This window comes from Podarcis liolepis, assembly GCF_965112155.1.
Source record: "Podarcis liolepis genome assembly, chromosome: 5".
In the NCBI taxonomy this organism is placed as follows: domain Eukaryota; kingdom Metazoa; phylum Chordata; class Lepidosauria; order Squamata; family Lacertidae; genus Podarcis; species Podarcis liolepis.
Genome location: NC_139556.1, coordinates 64,418,007 through 64,435,526, shown reverse-complemented (window position 1 = coordinate 64,435,526; position 17,520 = coordinate 64,418,007). Strand labels below are relative to the sequence as shown.

The 17,520-nt window shown below is 41.0% G+C and overlaps 1 protein-coding gene across 4 annotated transcripts in view; it reads right to left on the bottom strand.

Moving 5' to 3' along the window:
* The window catches only part of STAG1 (STAG1 cohesin complex component), a 102,264-nt gene that overhangs the window by 74,748 nt on the left and 9,996 nt on the right, over positions 1–17,520 (bottom strand). The gene's annotated exons all lie outside the window — the stretch shown is intronic.

The following is a 17,520-nucleotide window of genomic DNA, read 5'->3' as shown; positions in this document are numbered from 1 at the left end:
CAGCACAAAGCATGTAACATACACACCTATCTATTGCAAGTGGCCACTTACAAAGATCTGTGCCCTTATTCCTCTCTTCGCAAATCCCTTCTTTCCCTATGTAATAATCATCAGTGACAAGAACTGGCCTTTTGATGTCTTGGCTATGGTGCTGTTTCCCCAGAGGAAAAGATGGGAATATTTGCTGGTGCTCTTTTTGTCATCTATCAGCTACCTTCAAATCTAACTTAGGTGAATCAAAAACTGATTGCCTTATCCTGGCAACTATGCTTGAAACAAAGAGAAAGCCTACTGGCTTTCTAAATCTGAATTCCTATGATAGCAATGTTATGTGCAGCACAAATATTATTTAGAATGTATGCATTATTTTATTATTGTGACAATACTTAGCAGGATTATAATTTGTTAAGACAGAACAGAATGCATTTTTACTAAAGTTAAATATATAAACGGAAAATATCAGGCTACAATAAGTCAAAAAAGGTTCTCTAGTAGTAAGATCTTATCTAAGAGTTTAAGAATGGTTTGACACCAAAGTCTTAAATGTGGTCTGCAAGAATTCTGCAATGAGGACATTGCACAAGCAAAACTCAATATATAATTATGAACTGCAATGATCTTGGCCAAATGAAATTAGACAATCTGCAATGCAAACTTGTAGAAAAGGATATGCATGCAACTGTTCCCAATCCACATGGCATATATTAATAGTTTTCTCTTCCTCACTTAGAGATCAAAGTCATCATAGAACATAGTCCTCCTAAATTCCAAGGTACAACCTTGCTAAGGCACTGACCATCTTCCACACTGAGAGTAAAGGATCTTATCAAGCCAGTAAAAATGAAACATGGAAACAAGTGGTGGAGTTAATTCATTAATACCTGAATGTAGCTGGAATGTTGATCTTATATCAGAGGCCTTGAGTTAATATAATAATTTATTTTTTATTAAATTTGTATACTGCCCTTCATCCAAAGATCACAGGGCAGTTCACAGCATGAAAACACAAAATACATAATAAAACAAAAACAGATCAATAACCCTACTCCCACAAACACATTTTAAAAGCCACAGAATGTTTCATCAGCCAAAGGCCTGGTGAAAGAGAAATGTTTTTGCCTGGCACTTACATTGCACAGCATACTACAATTTCCTGGCCTGCATTTTGTATTACCTATTGGGAGCCCATCAAGCAATCTATCACAATCAATGGATGAAAAGGAAGTCAGAAAAGGAGGGAGGCCTTCTTCAACTTTTAAGAGACTAGCTGACTATACACCATTTGGTTATGGAGGAAGAATTGTGCTGCAGTATTTTCAAATTTCTTTTTTTTTAAAAAGACCTGCAACGGTAACATCAGTAGTTACTGCATGTACAGTAGTACCTCCATTTATGTAACCCTCTGGTTACGTAAACTTTGGGATGAGAAAGTGACAAACCTGGAAGTATTTTACCGGGTTTTGCTGCGCGCACATGCACAGAAGCGGTCCTCCAGTTGTGAAAACCTTGGGATCCGGCCAGACCTCGGGAACGGATCCTGTCCGCAACCGGAGGTACCACTGTACTTTAAAAATCCGTTTGTTTTTCTAGTGAAATTTACACTCAAGGCACTACACAACTGCAGTAACAAAAACAATAAAATCAGTTTTAAAAAACACCACCTCACACTAGCAGTAACTAAAAATACAAAACAACAGACACAGCCTTAATATATGTAAGAGAAGGCTTGGGAGACCTCCCCAAGGACCAGATTTCACAGCAGTCATGCTAAAATAGCAGCTCTGCTCCAGACTCTCTCATCAAAAAGTGAGAAGTCCATATCTGATCTAGAATATGCCTCCAGATTAACTAAGGCCTCTTCTTTTGGGCATGCCCTTTCATGGATCCATTGGGACTGGTAATCGAAGAGACCCATATTAAGCATCTTTTGTGAGCCTTGGAACCTATCAGTCTTAAGCTGTTTGCTCCTTTTTTTCTTAAAATTTATTCTTTGATTTTCTGTCTTAGTCAGGGATTTTTCTGCATAAGTCATAGAGGTAAGAAAAGATCAAGGAAGAAGGAGAAGGGTTAGGTAAGTAGAGGAATAAGGAAAGAAGCTGATCTAAAAACGTAGAGCCGTATGCAACATACACTGGCACAAGGGACTTCTGTGCACACAACAAAGAATCATCTTCCACCTCTTTTGTCCCCTCTCAAAATCAGCTGCAGATGGTTGGGGAAGATTTTGGAGGCATGCAGTGGGAGGAGAGGAAATGGTTGTCTCACTGCTCCAGTGGGACCCCACTAGTGTAGCACTGCGAACAACCCTTAGCGAGTAAAGAGGCGTAAGAACAGCATGATTTTTAAAATGAGGCTTAAGCATGGTGGGAGGCTGGAGAAAGGCTGTTTGCTTGGGCTAAAACAGGCAGCAAGCTGGAGTATGCCTAGCAGAGCTGGAGGAGTTTAATTGTTAGTTTCTGTTTCACATGTTGTTGGGCAATTTGATAGTTTAACCTAGGGGTCAGCAACCTTTTTCAGCCCTGGGAACCCTTAGACCATGTGGTGGGCCGGACTATTTTTTTTTGGGGGGGGGGAATGAACGAGTTCCTATGCCCCACAAATAACCCAGAGATGCATTTTGAATAAAAGGACACATTCTACTCATGTAAAAACACGCTGATTCCCGGACCGTCTAAGAAGGCGATTGGGCCGCATCTGGCCCCCGGGCCTTAGTTGCCTACCCCTGGTTTAACCCATTTTCATTGATGCTTCTTCACATGAACTGAAAATAATGCCCTCTCCCACATATGCCTACCTGGCTGTTCAGATCCTGAGGACCAGAGATGCCCCCAAGTGAAACGAAACAGATGTCTAGCAAAGGAAGAGCTGCCTCAGTGGCAGCACCGTAGATATGGAATGGCCTCCCAGAGTCATCTTTCAGAGTTCATTCTCCAAAGCCTTTAAAATCTGTGTTCTTAAAATCTTGACTTTTAATCCCTTCTTTCTATGTTGTATATTTTCAGTTATACCATGACCTAATATTTAAGTTTTTCTCTAAATATAAATTAGTATGCTATTTTCTTTGTAATATTTGCATTTTAACGTTGAATTTTGTTTCAGGCATGTAAGCCACCCAGAGAACTATGTTACTGGGTAAAGGTAAAGGTAAAAGGTAAAGGTACCCCTGCCCGTATGGGCCAGTCGTGTCCGACTCTAGGGTTGTGCGCCCATCTCACTTAAGAGGCCGGGGGCCAGCGCTGTCCGGAGACACTTCCGGGTCACGTGGCCAGCGTGACGAAGCTGCTCTGGCGAGCCGGCACCAGCGCAGCACACGGAAACGCCGTTTTCCTTCCCGCTATAAAGCGGTACCTATGTATCTACTTGCACTTAGGGGTGCTTTCGAACTGCTAGGTGGACAGGAGCTGGGACCGAAAGACGGGAGCTCACCCCGCCATGGGGATTCGAACCGCCGACCATACGATCGGCAAGTCCTAGGCACTGAGGTTTTACCCACAGCGCCACCCGCGTCCCCTCCATGTTACTGGGTAGCTGATATAAATATTATAAGTAAACAAGCACTAAGGAAGAGAGTGTTTTTCCAAAAAATTAAAAGTAAATACCTATGTTTCATCAAGAGAGAATATTCATGGTTTCAGAACTGAATAACTTACACAGATTAAACAGATAAGTCTTAAAATAGGAAAAGCATACCAATATCAACACAGTGCACTCTCCTGCTAGAGTTAGAAAGCATCTCCTGGAGTCTTGTCAGTCCAAGACACAGATCAACCCCATAATATTCTGCCACTGATTGACTGAAGTGGCATATAAAATGGCCGTGGAGTATGCACCAAATGATGGTTTGTTGTTTCAACAACTGAGTCATTTATTTGACAGAACGTTTTGAGTATGTACAGTGGTACCTCAGGTTAAGAACTTAATTCGTTCTGGAGGTCCGTTCTTAACCTGAAACTGTTCTTAACCTGAGGTACCACTTTGGTTAATGGGGCCTCCCACTGCTGCCACCGCACGATTTCGGTTCTCATCCTGAAGCAAAGTTCTTAACCTGAGGTACTATTTCTGGGTTAGCGGAGTTTGTAACCTGAAGCGTCTGTAACCCAAGGTACCACTGTACATGCTTTTCTATAACCAAAACTTTCCAAACAAGTCATACTCAGACCTATTGAAATCTGTGAACGTAAGTTGCTGAGGTTCATTGATTACAATGGTCTACTCTGCATATGACTAGTGTTGGTTATTAACCTGTATTTTTACATGAAGTGTGCCTAATGCAGCCTTCTCGCCATCTCAACATAATGCTTGTATTTTGTGCTTCCAATACCAGAAATAGGCAAAGCAATGAATTGCAACTTTTTTAACTACTTAAAATTTGCCAGGAATTGTGTGTCAGCATTCTTCTACAGCAGCAGCAGCAGCAGCAGCAGCAGCAGCAGCAGAAGGAAGAAGAAGAAGAAGAAGAAGAAGAAGAAGAAGAAGAAGAAGAAGAAGAAGAAGAAGAAGTAGTAGTAGTAGTAGTACAGTGGTGCCTCGCAAGACAAAATTAATTCGTTCCGCAAGTTTTTTCTTCTTGCGAGTTTTTCGTCTTGCGATGCACGGTTTCCCATAGGAATGCATTGAAAATCAATTAATGCGTTCCTAGGGAAACCGACTTCAGACCAGGTCCGGGGACAGTCTGTCCCCCGACCTCTTCTGAAGGCTGGGGGGGGGGGGACAAGGGCTTTTCTTCCCACCCCCAGCATTTTAAAAAACCCCGGGACAGCGGAGGGCTTCTCCGCTGTCCGGGGCGATCTTAAAATGCTGGCGGGCGGCATTTTAAAATCGCCCCAGGACAGCGGAGGACTTCTCCGCTGTCTGGGGCGATGTAAAAGCCCCTGGGAAGGCAGGCAGGGGGGACAAAGACTTTTGCCCCCCGCCAGCCTTCAGAAGAGGTCCTGGACCTCTTCTGAAGGCTGAGAGGGCGAATGTCTTTGCTCCCCGCCACCTGCCTTCAAAAGCTGTCCGGCCAAGGCTTCGCGGACCTCTCCGCCAGCAGCGGCAGCGCTGCCGCTGCTGGCGGAGAGTTGCCGGCATGCCGAAGCCTGCGCGCGCTGACATCAGCGCGCCCAGGCTTCGCGGACCTCTCCGCAAGCAGTGGCAGCGCTGCCGCTGCTGGTGGAGAGTTGCCGGCATGCCGAAGTCTGCGCGCGCTGACATCAGCCGCCCAGGCTTCGCGGACCTCTCCGCCAGCAGCGGCAGCCGCTGCTGGCGGAGAGTTGCCGGCATGCCGAAGCCTGCGCGCGCTGACATCAGCGCGCCCAGGCTTCGCGGACCTCTCCTGCCTTCAAAAGCCGTCCGGGATAGCGGGAAGTGCTTCCCTGCTATCCCGGACTGCTTTTAAAATGCTGGCGCTGGGGAGCAAAGCCTTTCGGCCCCCGCCAGCCTTCCTGGATCTCTTCTGAAGGCCGGAGGGGGGGGAAGGCTTTGCTCCCCACCGCTAGCATTTAAAAGAGGTCCCCGGAGATTTCCCTATGGGCTTTCGTCTTGCGAATCAAGCCCATAGGGAAATTCGTTTTGCGAAGCGCCTCCAAAACGGAAAACCCTTTCGTCTAGCGGGTTTTCCGTCTTGCGAGGCGTTCGTCTTGCGGGGTACCACTGTAGTAGAAGTAGAAGTGGTTTGGATTTGATATCCCGCTTTATCACTACCCGAAGGAGTCTCAAAGCAGCTAACATTCTCCTTTCCCTTCCTTCTCCACAACAAACACTCTGTGAGATGAGTGGGGCTGAGAGACTTCAGAGAAGTGTGATTATCCCAAGGTCACCTAGCAGCTGCATGTGGAGGAGCGGAGACACGAACCCGGTTCCCCAGATTACTACTACTAATTACTACTACTAAGAGACTACTGCTCTTAACCACTACACCACACTGGCAAGAAGACCCAAGATGCCTTAAAGGTTAATGCTGGCACACAGAAAAATGCTTATTTTTTCCTGCTACCCTGCCTCCTCTATCACCTGATTTAAGATGGAAGAGCAAATTAACACTGATTAACTTATGTAAGCAAATATCACAACCATTTGGAAAGCTAAAGTATCCTAACTATTTTGCTGGAGTTTCCTCCCATCAGTCTCAACAAATAAAATTACAAAAAATCATGACTTTTTGAGTTGACGCAATACCCAAATTTTGGAAGTTAACCAAATTAAGGTTTGGCAACTACCTCTTAGTCTGCCACTGAATTACCTCCAACACAATATCCTCTAATCTCAATTTCAGTAGATGAGTATGGAGAATTTATCACCAACTTTTTAGAAACAGACTTCCTTCTCCTCAACATTAAATATTTTAAGCCCAAATTTGTTACTTTCATTCCATAGTACAGTGGTGCCTCGCAAGACGAAAATAATTCGTTCCGCAAGTCTTTTCGTCTTGCGATGTTTTTCGTCTTGCGAAGCACGGTCTGTCGCAACTGCGCCTCTTCAAGTGGCTTTAAGAAAAAACCACAAGACGTTTTCGTCTTGCGAAGCAAGCCCATAGGGAAATTCGTCTAGTGAAGCAACGCAAAACCGAAAAACCCTTTCGTCTAGTGAGTTTTTCATCTTGCGAGGCATTCGTCTTGTGGGGCACCACTGTAATTTCAAAACAAGGTAATGTAACAGCCATAAATTCTAAGGACACCTTTCTCTATCCTCCCACATTTTATTTTACTATTTTGTTTGGCCCACACTTCTTTAGTGTAGTAAGTTTTTAATGTTTGATGTTTTATCATGTTTTTACTATTCTGCTGGGGAGCCACCCAGAGCGGCTGGAGCAACCCAGTCAGAAGGGCAGCCTACAAATATAATCATCATCATCATCTTTATTCAGCTTAACTGCTGATAATCTACTGCAGCTGCTTAAACCTGCAGATGTAGAAAATAGGGGATAAAAAGCCTTGCATGGTGTGCTCTCTAATCTAATTACTTCTCTGAAATCTACAATACTCCAGATACATTTTAGCATGTATTTTACATTCATTTAAAGACCAATAATAGGATCTTGTTAAGTTTATATATATAAAAAATGGAACTACCCTATTGTTCATACAGATGAAGAAAAGCGAAAGTGACAAATGTTTGTATGAGGAACAGATGTGAATATATTTATTGCAGCCCAACTTGGATTCCACTTTTAATCTCACCTATACACTTACAGACTCTCTGTAAATACAGAGTTAAGAGTAAAAATGTAATACATGTTGGGCTGCGGTAAATATATATTCTAAAGAACTCCAGAAAGTTTTCTTTCCTGTGCATATACCAGTCTAGGATTATTAAGTGCTAACATGTGGGACAGATATATTATGCAACACAATATACTATGTTGGAGCCTATGAGCAGGCAAAACAAGGCAAGCATGTATCCAATTTAGGCAACTACAAGTATGGACCTGCAAAAAAAGATAATTAAAAATTCAACTTCTACTGGTTCCTTCAGGAAGTAGCTCCCCTAGCACAACATTTGAGTTAAATCCCCCCAGCATTCACATTCCAGAAGGGTTTGTTCCTTGAACACAGAGAAGCCATTTGCAGATATGTTTAGAGATACAGTGGTACCTCTGGATGCGAACGGGATCCATTCCAGAGCCCCGTTCACATCCTGAAGCGAATGTAACACGCGACTGCGCGTCGCATTCCACCGCTTCCATGCATGCGTATGTCATTTTGAGCATCTGCACATGCGTGAGAGGTGAAACCTGGAAGTAACGTGTTCTGTTACTTCCGGGTCGCCGCGAAGCGCAACCCAAAAATGCTCAACCTGAAGCGTATTTATCCCGAGGTAAGACTGTACGTCCTGAGTCAGGTTTGTATGGACGACAGATTTAGCTCCAGTTCCTCCTGCTCCATGAGCTATATGTGGAGAGGATGTGCAAGCATATGTACTTACTTAGACCAGGGTGTTTCACTCAATGGATTCAATACTGGGACTAGCTCCTTGAACTGGAAAGAAATGTGCCAGAGCAGAGGGGCTACAAAAGCTGTATCACAATTATAAACTCATTACACAGAAAGAAGATTAACAGAGGTCAATAGACCTTAATTCTACATACTATGTAAGTACTTAAACATGCATGCTACCATCAGTGCTCTTCCATGTTGGTGTAATTTGAAAAGGGAATGAAATTACACTAATTACTTGGTCTATCTCTTGAGCTAGCATATCCCTCTTGTTTGGATCTTGTTTAGAGATAGAATGCCAGGTGCACTGGGTAGCCTAGCAACAGTACAAGGCTGAAAGCCTGGCTTGCTGACTCATCCATCCTCACTTTAGCTCAGGAATGTGTGTAATTGCAGAGATGGGTATAAAAACCAAGACTGCATTGCATTCGCTGTCTGGGGGCAACGGGGGGGGGGAGTCTATGAGAAAGCATGTTTGGTGGATTTTACATAGCAGTGTGAGCTAGCATGGCAAAGTGCTAGTGGATCTCTCTGTATATTTGTTTCTTTACTTCTTAGAACTCTATTATAGTAGTAATCGTGTTTAGCTATGTCTTGACACAATGAACACTTTATACTTTAAACTCAACTGAGTGGGAAAGGAGTTTTCTTAACTGGGGTTTCTGGAAAAGGCTGACTACTAAAAAGCAGAAAAACTCTGGTGTTCTGCTGGAAGACCATGCTGGTGTTGTGCACTCTCTGCTGATCACACTGGTTGTGGTGAAGCCCCAACAGATAGTGGGCCCACGTCTGGTAGGTTATGGGCCAAGTCATAACACTCTACAAGTCATAACACTCCATAATCTCTAAGATTACAAGAAAACAAGGAAAAGCTAGGATAACTATTGGAAGGCATGTTCAAATAGCTAAAGCAGAATTTGCAATGTTTTTCCCATTGTTCTGATGTTGCTTTTCTGACTGTTTTATTACTTGTCTTTAAAGTTAACAGAAGACTCACCCAAAATGTTTAATGCCTCTCCTTAACTGTGATACACTGAAATGAAGATAGCAGTTAGCTTGGAGACAGCACTGCTTCAAAGGTACACAGCATATTTAGACAAAGACTCCTGTGTATTCAACTGCTGATGCACATCTGCTGAATATTTAAACTTCAACCTCGCTTTTATCTGATGTGGCCATCATCGCTGCGATTCATTCAAACATTCATATATATTTTGCTCAGCAACTCCTCGGGGCAGTATTAACTCTGTATATTATGATTGTAGATTCAATAAGAATTGTCCCCAAGTAAAAATCTGTGTTGAAGTAAGTCACTGGATAAATCTGTCAAGAGATGCCACTATCACTTACTAAAGATCCTAGTTCATGGGACTCTTAGACTGTGTATATATGAAACACAGGTTTTCTGGGAAGGCATAATATTTTCAAAGTCTTGATACATCTGTTCAAAAGTTTATAATTTCAATTACTTAATACTGCTAAACTCTTTGGATTCGGAATGCAAGCTGCCTCTTTATACTTGCTTAATGCTTCAAGACCAAAACGTTGTTGGAAAAGTCTAATACTTGCCTTTGGCTTTTGTAAAATAAGCCGGAACATTTAGTGTAATTCAGGGGTAACACATTCAGTAGAAAGATTATATTTACTCAGCAGATTTATCACCAGGAAAACTGCCTCCTTCCTCCTAGCTCAAGCAGAGCCTTATAAACTGTTGGGCTAACAAAGAACCAGAACACTGCTTTAAAACTATATGCAGTACCTTAAGATCATCAATATTTTTTTAAAAGGCTTTCATTGTTTTCTGGTGTTTTTTGTTTCGTTTTGGTTCTTTTACTTGCATGCTGGATTCTGAGCATTTGATACTGTTACTGTATGTCAACTTCTTCCATTACCACCAGAACTTTAAAAAAAATTAAAAATCAACCTCTGGTCTACAGTTTGCCTACATAAAATCTGTCATGATTGTGTGGGGGCTGGAAGGCATGCAAAGCAAGCAAGACTTTAACGTATCATGAAAGCAAGCAGATGTTTTCTCATATGCAAATCATGCTTCACTTCCCAGGCGCTGGTAACTAGGACAAAAAGCACCTTATTTTGTGAAGATTTCCCCCCCCACCCCCCAACACACACACACACACACACACACACACACACAGAATGTCATTTACTCTCCGATACAAAATCAAAACGAAAGGAATTGTTTGATAAAGGAGGGCAGTCTCTTTCATGACACATAAGACATAACTGTACTGAAAATGATTAGCTCTGAAGAAAGCTATGGTGTAATCTTCACATACTTCTTCGGTGCAATTTTTAAAGTTTCCACATAATAAAATGCTGCATATAACACAGTTAGTATAAAAATATAGTATATCCTCTACAATAAACTGAATATTTCATGTTTATAATAATTAGAAGTGTATCGATCTGTGATGAATGACTAGTGCAAATGACTAGGGCAATCCCTTAACATAGACCTATTTTACCAGTATTCATCCAAGGTAGGCAGTGTCTTACATTTCAGATCTGCTGGAGCCCAGTATTTTCAACAACCATTTTTACTAAGCCCATTTTAATTTTATCTGTAGATAAAAAGTTAGCTTCAGGGTGCATTTCCACTGAGTTAACTCTTGAAACCTCTTTTCAAGTTCTCTTAAATAGCCAACTGTTATTTGAAGTTACCCCATTCTACTCCTTTCAAGTTCTCATGTACAGAGGATTCATGAAAATGTCAAGACTTTCACTTTGCAACTTTCTTGCTTCTTCTGAATGTCTCCATGCTTGTTCCAGAGTGGAAATTAGACTCCGCCCCTGTCCTTCCTGGTGAATTCCAGAATTCTTGCAAGCCTAGCATGAAATGAAAGGCTGATCATTTGCTGATTTGTTTACACAAGTGAGAAAAAACAGAAAAGGGGAAGGGTGTTTTTCCCACCCAACATGGAACAAGAATCCTCTTCCTTCTCCAATTTTTCCATAATGCCGAAAGAGACTACAAGTGTGTCTCAAATTAAAATAATCCAAACATGCAGTCACTGGGAAAATATGTTATTGCTGAAGCCGGCAGTACTGCAGAACCCTCCCTAATTATCAAACTAGCTTCCACAAAGTCATCCATGACAAGCAGTAAAGTAAATGAGGGGGGTCAAATCTCTCTGCAAAGTTGGGAAGCACTGAAGAAACTGTAAGTCTTATTCTTTACAGTGCCCCAATTCCTTGGCAATTATTTTTGGCTGTACTAAGTGAATCTCTAATAGTAATAACATAAACTTCAATGAGTTGTAATGGAACTCTGTCCAAGCTTCAACCACAAGTTTTATTTCTTCTTTTCAAAAACCAGAAGACCAACTAACTAGGCAGCATAATAATAAATCTTTAAATTAGGAACAAACAACCCACCTTTTGTTGCCAATATTATCTAATATTAGGACTCTACTGTGGGTCTATGAATGCATGAATATTCTTTATCACTGCCGTAGCATCTCAACAAAGGAATTCTGATGACTATCAAACTGAATACAAATAGGAATTTTTGAAGGTAAAGCATTAATTTATCCTGTTTCATGCACCAAATCACCAGCCATAGCTATCCAAACACCAGGTTTTAAGAACATTTGCCATTTTAAATATGAGATGCATTTCTAGCTCCTTTGTAATTGGATTACCACCATATTTTTTATCCAAGAGTCTGCTCTACTATCAATAATGATTGCTGCTAATCTGATTTTGGTTTCAATTTGTCAACCAGATACTATACTACAGAGTTATACTATAACAATATTGATATAGAATCATCTCCATCATCAATTGAAATTACTTAAATTAGCATATATGCACAATTTAGATTTTCCAATCTTATATGGGTTATCTTCCTTTTTACTATTTGGAAGAGGCTCAATGCTTACAAAAAATAGCATAGCTGAAAAAGTCAAACTTGCCTCATCTCTTGATAAAATAAAATAAAATGTTAATTATTCATTGCAGCTTATGTGGTCAATGTATTACCGTATTTTTCGCTCTATAACACGCACCTGACCATAACACGCACATCGTTTTTAGAGGAGGAAAACAAGGGAAAAAATATTCTGAATGAAACAGTGGACGTATCATTTTTGTGATTCATGCTGTGGCCACAGACATGTGATCTGATGGTGATTTTGGGGTGACCCAATGCAAAAATCCTGAGAATCCCTGTGGATCCATGCTTTGTAACCACGTTTTTGCACCATTGCAGCCCCAGGCAACAGTGGGTGCGTGATTTTGGGGGGGGGGGCAGGCTGTAGCCATGGACATGCTATGTGCTCTGATGGTGAATTTTGGCTGACCCAATGCAAAGATCCTGAGGATCCCTGTGGATCCATGCTTTGTAACCACGTTTTTGCACCATTGCAGCCCCAGGCAACAATGGGTGTGTGATTTTTTTGGGGGGGGACAGGCTGTAGCCATGGACATGCTGTGTGCTCTGATGGTGAATTTGGGGTGACCCAATGCAAAGATCCTGAGGATCCATGTGGATCCATGCTTTGTAACCACATTTTAAGTGGGGAGGGAAGGAAAAACACAGAAGGCTAAGAATGCAGGAGAGGGCTATAACGTGAGGAAAGGAAGGCAAAAGTTTTCCCCCACCCACCCACACAAGCCAGCCACTGTTTAAGGATTTCATCCTTTTAAATGGAAGAAAGCATATTTGAATGCTGTGTGTCTCCAAAAACAAAAAGCAGGAAGTCAAATCAGAATTTTAAGCCGAACCTGTAATCTCTCTTCCCTTCACAAACATTGTTCCCTCCGGAGCAGGGACAGGATAGAGCGACGCTCTGCTTTCCTCTCTACTTGCCTGGAGGGGAGGGGCTTTCCCTGCTCTTTGTTCCGTTTGAGCAAACACAGCAACGAAACAGAGCAGGGTGGGCAGTAAGACCCTGAGGCAGAATGCAGGGAAGCTGCCACTTCCTCTCTTCAGGCTTCCCTTCTCCCTGAAGCGCGGTTTGATTTTTGCCTTATTTTTCGGCTACAGGGACCACACATTCGCTGCATAACACGCACAGACATTTCCCCTTCCTTTTTAGGAGAAAAAATCTGCGTGTTATAGAGCGAAAAATACGGTATATTATTACTTGCTTTCATATTTATTTAATACTTTCCACCAACCTCTACCTTAGCCTGTCAAAACTTTTGAGCACCATGAAAATGTGAAAAGTTTACCAATTTTGAGACAAAAAGGTTACAACAATATTCTGTAGGCAGAGGGAAATGGTGCCTTCCTACCCAAAGGCCAAACCACCTAATATTGTATTGACATTTTCAACAGCACCTGTGATTAGATTAGATCCAATTTATATATGACTTCCCTCAAAAGGCATCCCAAAACAATCTGCAGGGGAAAGATACAATATACAATAGAAATCCACTGAAGTGAAATACAGTGGTACCTTGGTTTACAACCATAATCCATTCCGGAGGTCTGGTTGCAAACCAAAACAGGTTGTAACCCAAGGCGTGCTTTCGCCAATGGGGCCTCCAATTTTTTTTTTTAATGGGTTGTAATTCAAAAAAAGGGACACACACTTCCAGCTTTGACATGGTTGTAATCCAAAACGGTTGCAATCCAAGGTACCATTATATACTAAAAGTGTTCATCCACAAAAATCACCCAACTGCATAAAGTAATAACTGCAGCCACTTAAGGATCAACAACAAAAACAAATGACCAGAACCCACACAATTAAAGCTGTCCAAATGCCTGGGCATAAAATTAAATAAATCTACATCCTTCTTCTGGCACCAAGCAAGGCTCCCTGGGGAAGGAATTCAACAATCAGAAGTCACCACAGAAAAGGCTCATCCTCTCACTGCCACCTTTCAAGCATCTGCTGGGGTAGGTACATGAAGAATTGTATTTCAAGAAATAGTAAACAACTCTTGCAAAAATAAAAAAGACATTTCTTAGACTTCCAAGCAGGATCAGCAAAGATTCAGATACCACGAACTTCCAGGCTGCTTATTACTAGAATAAAGTTATCATTCCTTGCTTATATAAGGAATATTTAAACAGAATTGCTATATATGGTGTTTTGGCCTGGTTTTTACATCACACTAAACTATGATTAAAGCAAACAAGGATTCAATGTCTACAAGCAGTGTGGTTGTGCACATTGCTAAAAAGCCCACACTTCACTCTTGCCCCACTACTGTATGTCTTATTGCTATGTGTGAATCTGGGTTCAAGTTTTGTTTCCCCAAAGAAAACCACAAGAAGGGAGCAAAAAAACCACAAGCTCAAGATTCTAGTTTGTTTCTTCCCCAAGCGCAACATCAGCAGGAGCAAGGAAGGAGTGAAACATATGCTTTAAAGCAACATGCACCAGAATGCTGTGCATGTACAATAAACCAGCCTTTAAAGATTAATATTTCCCAATGGGAGGCATTCCATGTAAATCAAAATACTACACGTACACCATGTAGGTAGGTAAAAGGTAAAGGGCCTCTGGACAGTTAAATCCAGTCAAAAGTGACTATGGGGTGTGGCGCTCATCTTGCTTTTCATGCCAAGGGAGCCGCTGTTTGTCCACAGGTCATGTGGTCAGAATAACTAAACTGCCACTGGTGCACGGAGGACAGTGACAAGTCCCAGAATGCACTGAAACGCCACTTACCTTCCCACCACAGTGGTATCTATTTATCTACTTGTACTGGTATGCTTTTGAGCTACTAGTTTGGCAGAAGCTGGGACAGAGCAATGGGAGCTCACCCCGTTGCGCACATTTGAACTGCCAACCTTCTGATCAGCAAGCCCAAGAGGCTCAGTGGTTTAGAGCACAGTGCCACCCACTCCCTTTTTACACCCTGTAGTAGTAGGATGGGACGATACTACATAGATAGTACATTGTTTCACCAAATCCAAAGTCATAACATTTTTCTTAAAACATCTAAAAAGACTGGCAAAAGTCTCCTTGATTATCCCATCCAGCTGTAACAGGCAGAGGTAGCATGATAATAAGGCAAAACCATATGTTCAAGTATGTCGTCATAATATACATTGTAATGTGATTGCAAGACGGCTTTAAGTTATTTAACAGTCAATAATTTTGGAAGCTGCTTTCAGGGCATCTGTTCAAGGTGGGTTGTACTCACATTTTAGGTTTTTGAGATTTACTCTGGTCATGTGTGTATAGATGCTTTCAAAGTTTCTTAAAATGGTTCTAACAAGTAACCAGGAAACTCTTACGCACGAGTGCTCTTACAAATTTTCACCATCTAATCTCAAGGAAATAATATTCTTGATTTTGTGCAAGTCAGTAGTGAAGGAAGTGACAATATACCAGAAAGACCTACTCAGAAGGAAACTGGTCTATAACCCAGAGCATCCAAGCGTGAAGGGAAACGAGTCAGGATTTAAATATCACCTCTTATTTTTTGATGGATTATAAGGCTTCAGAATTTCAGTTTAAGGACTTCAATGGGAAATCAGTCTGTACAATTATTGGATGACCAATTTTTATTAAGCAATTAGTAGAGAATCTGTTTGCAGGGCTTATATAAAATAAGCACTGATTACTACAATTAACCCTGTGTTAATCATGCTCACACTAGCCCATTTACCTTGGGGTCAAAGCTTTTAAAAAGGGGGGGGGGTTCAGAAAGCATGAAGTGTTCTCTTCAATCCACTCAATTCAGTTCACCCTGCCCCCTGGTTCACATAGCATTATGTGGCTACTTAGTTTGCTCAGTTCTCACCAAGTTGTTTTTGTGACTGTTTTTTAAAGAGTTTTAAGAGTTCTGTAACCCTTGGGGTTCCTCAAAACCTGCTTATACCTTCTGCTTATGCATGGACAGTGCTGTTTTAACTACATAAGGATTGGCACTTAAGAGACTGAGTTCATTATTAGCACATGGGATGATGGCAATCTCTGACTCCATACTTAACACGTAATAATTCAAAGAAACAGCTTGTAAAGTTTTAATAAAGAAGAACCTTGTAAAACAGTACACTTGAGGGGGGATGATTTCTCTCAGCCCTGATTTCATTCATGGGGATAAGAAGAACATCAACTACTATCTACCGGTTGATTACATCTAGCCTGCCATATTTTTTGCCCTCCAAACCCAAAATACTACTGACGGTATTCCAAAGCAATTCTTCACATCTGCATAGCACAGAAAAAACTGACATGCTACAAATTAAGAAAAATAATAATGGGTTGTTCCAGCTATAACACAATTCCTTTATGACACCATTTTGCTACTTAATGTCTTTTAGTCCAAACAAACTTGTAAGGACAGATTGTGTCCACACAGTGAGCTTCAAGGTCAACTGTTGATTTGAAAGATTGACTTCGCATTAACCAATATTCTCTGCACATGCCACCAGAAACCAAAGGCTAAAGCATTTTCTGAACACAATTCAGTTGTTGAAAATCATTACACACACATGTGGTACATAGCGACCATCTAAGGTCTGGTGCTCCTATCTTACCTTGTTTTTGCCCCTTCTATTCAGTGAGGCTTAAAATGTGAAAGACGCACAACAAAAATGGCATTCTCCTTGACAACTAATTCTCCCCTCCTTGTTCTTCATGTTGCATTTGTTGCACATAGATATAAATCAGCATTTTGCTTTTATGTTTTTAATAAATCTTTAAAATTTAACTTAAAATGATTAAAACTAACCACTAAGCTTCTCTTATAATAGCTTAATAAAAAAAAGTCTGGACATAAGCAGGTTGGCCCAATCATTAGGGGTTAAAGTGAACCAATCTCTACCAGATACACAAAGTAAAATGAATTTTTTCTATTTTAAAAAATCAACAATTCCCTGTAACATGAATATTTACATTCTACCTACCAAACATGGGCATTTCATTGTCACATGAAAAAACGGAATTGCTCTTGTCTCTCAAATAGCTACTAAGCCTTACTTTATCAATCATTGGATATTTCGTTTTTTGTTTGAGAGGGTGGAACTAGGGCAGGAGAGAGTGAAGCAGAAAGTAATAACAATTGGGGAAAGGTAACTAACTGTACATGTTCTTATATTCCTGTACTTAAGATGCAATCACTCACTTGCCAGAGAGTAAATTCAATGAGACTTATTTCTTAGTAAGGAAGATTGCACTGTTAACCTTAAACTGTCATGGATGCCCATTGTAAAAAAGGCACAATATGGGTAGGGGAATATTTTAAAAAACATTACCTCTACAGGTTAAAAATGGAAACATTTTAGAAAAATATGTTAAGTGTAAAGAGTACTTTATTTAGTAAATTAACATGGTTTAGTGGTCAGATTTAGGAATTATTTAGGAATAGTGTCGATTTAAATCAGCATCATTTCTTGCTCATTTAGATAACTGATTTACTGTCTTTTTCTGTGTATAAGACTAGGGGTTTTTTTAAACCAAAAAATTAGGTTTAAAATTGGGGCTCGTCTTATACACAGGTAGTACTGAGAGGTGTTTTCTTAATTTGGAGCCCCCCAAAATAAGGGGCGTCTTATATACGGAAAATACAGGAAATCAATCCACCCTGCTTTGAGGGTCATGAACCCCTTTTGGAAAACCCATGTTTAAGCAATTTGATCTTTTTCACTGTTCTAGCATTTTATCTGTAAAAGAGAATA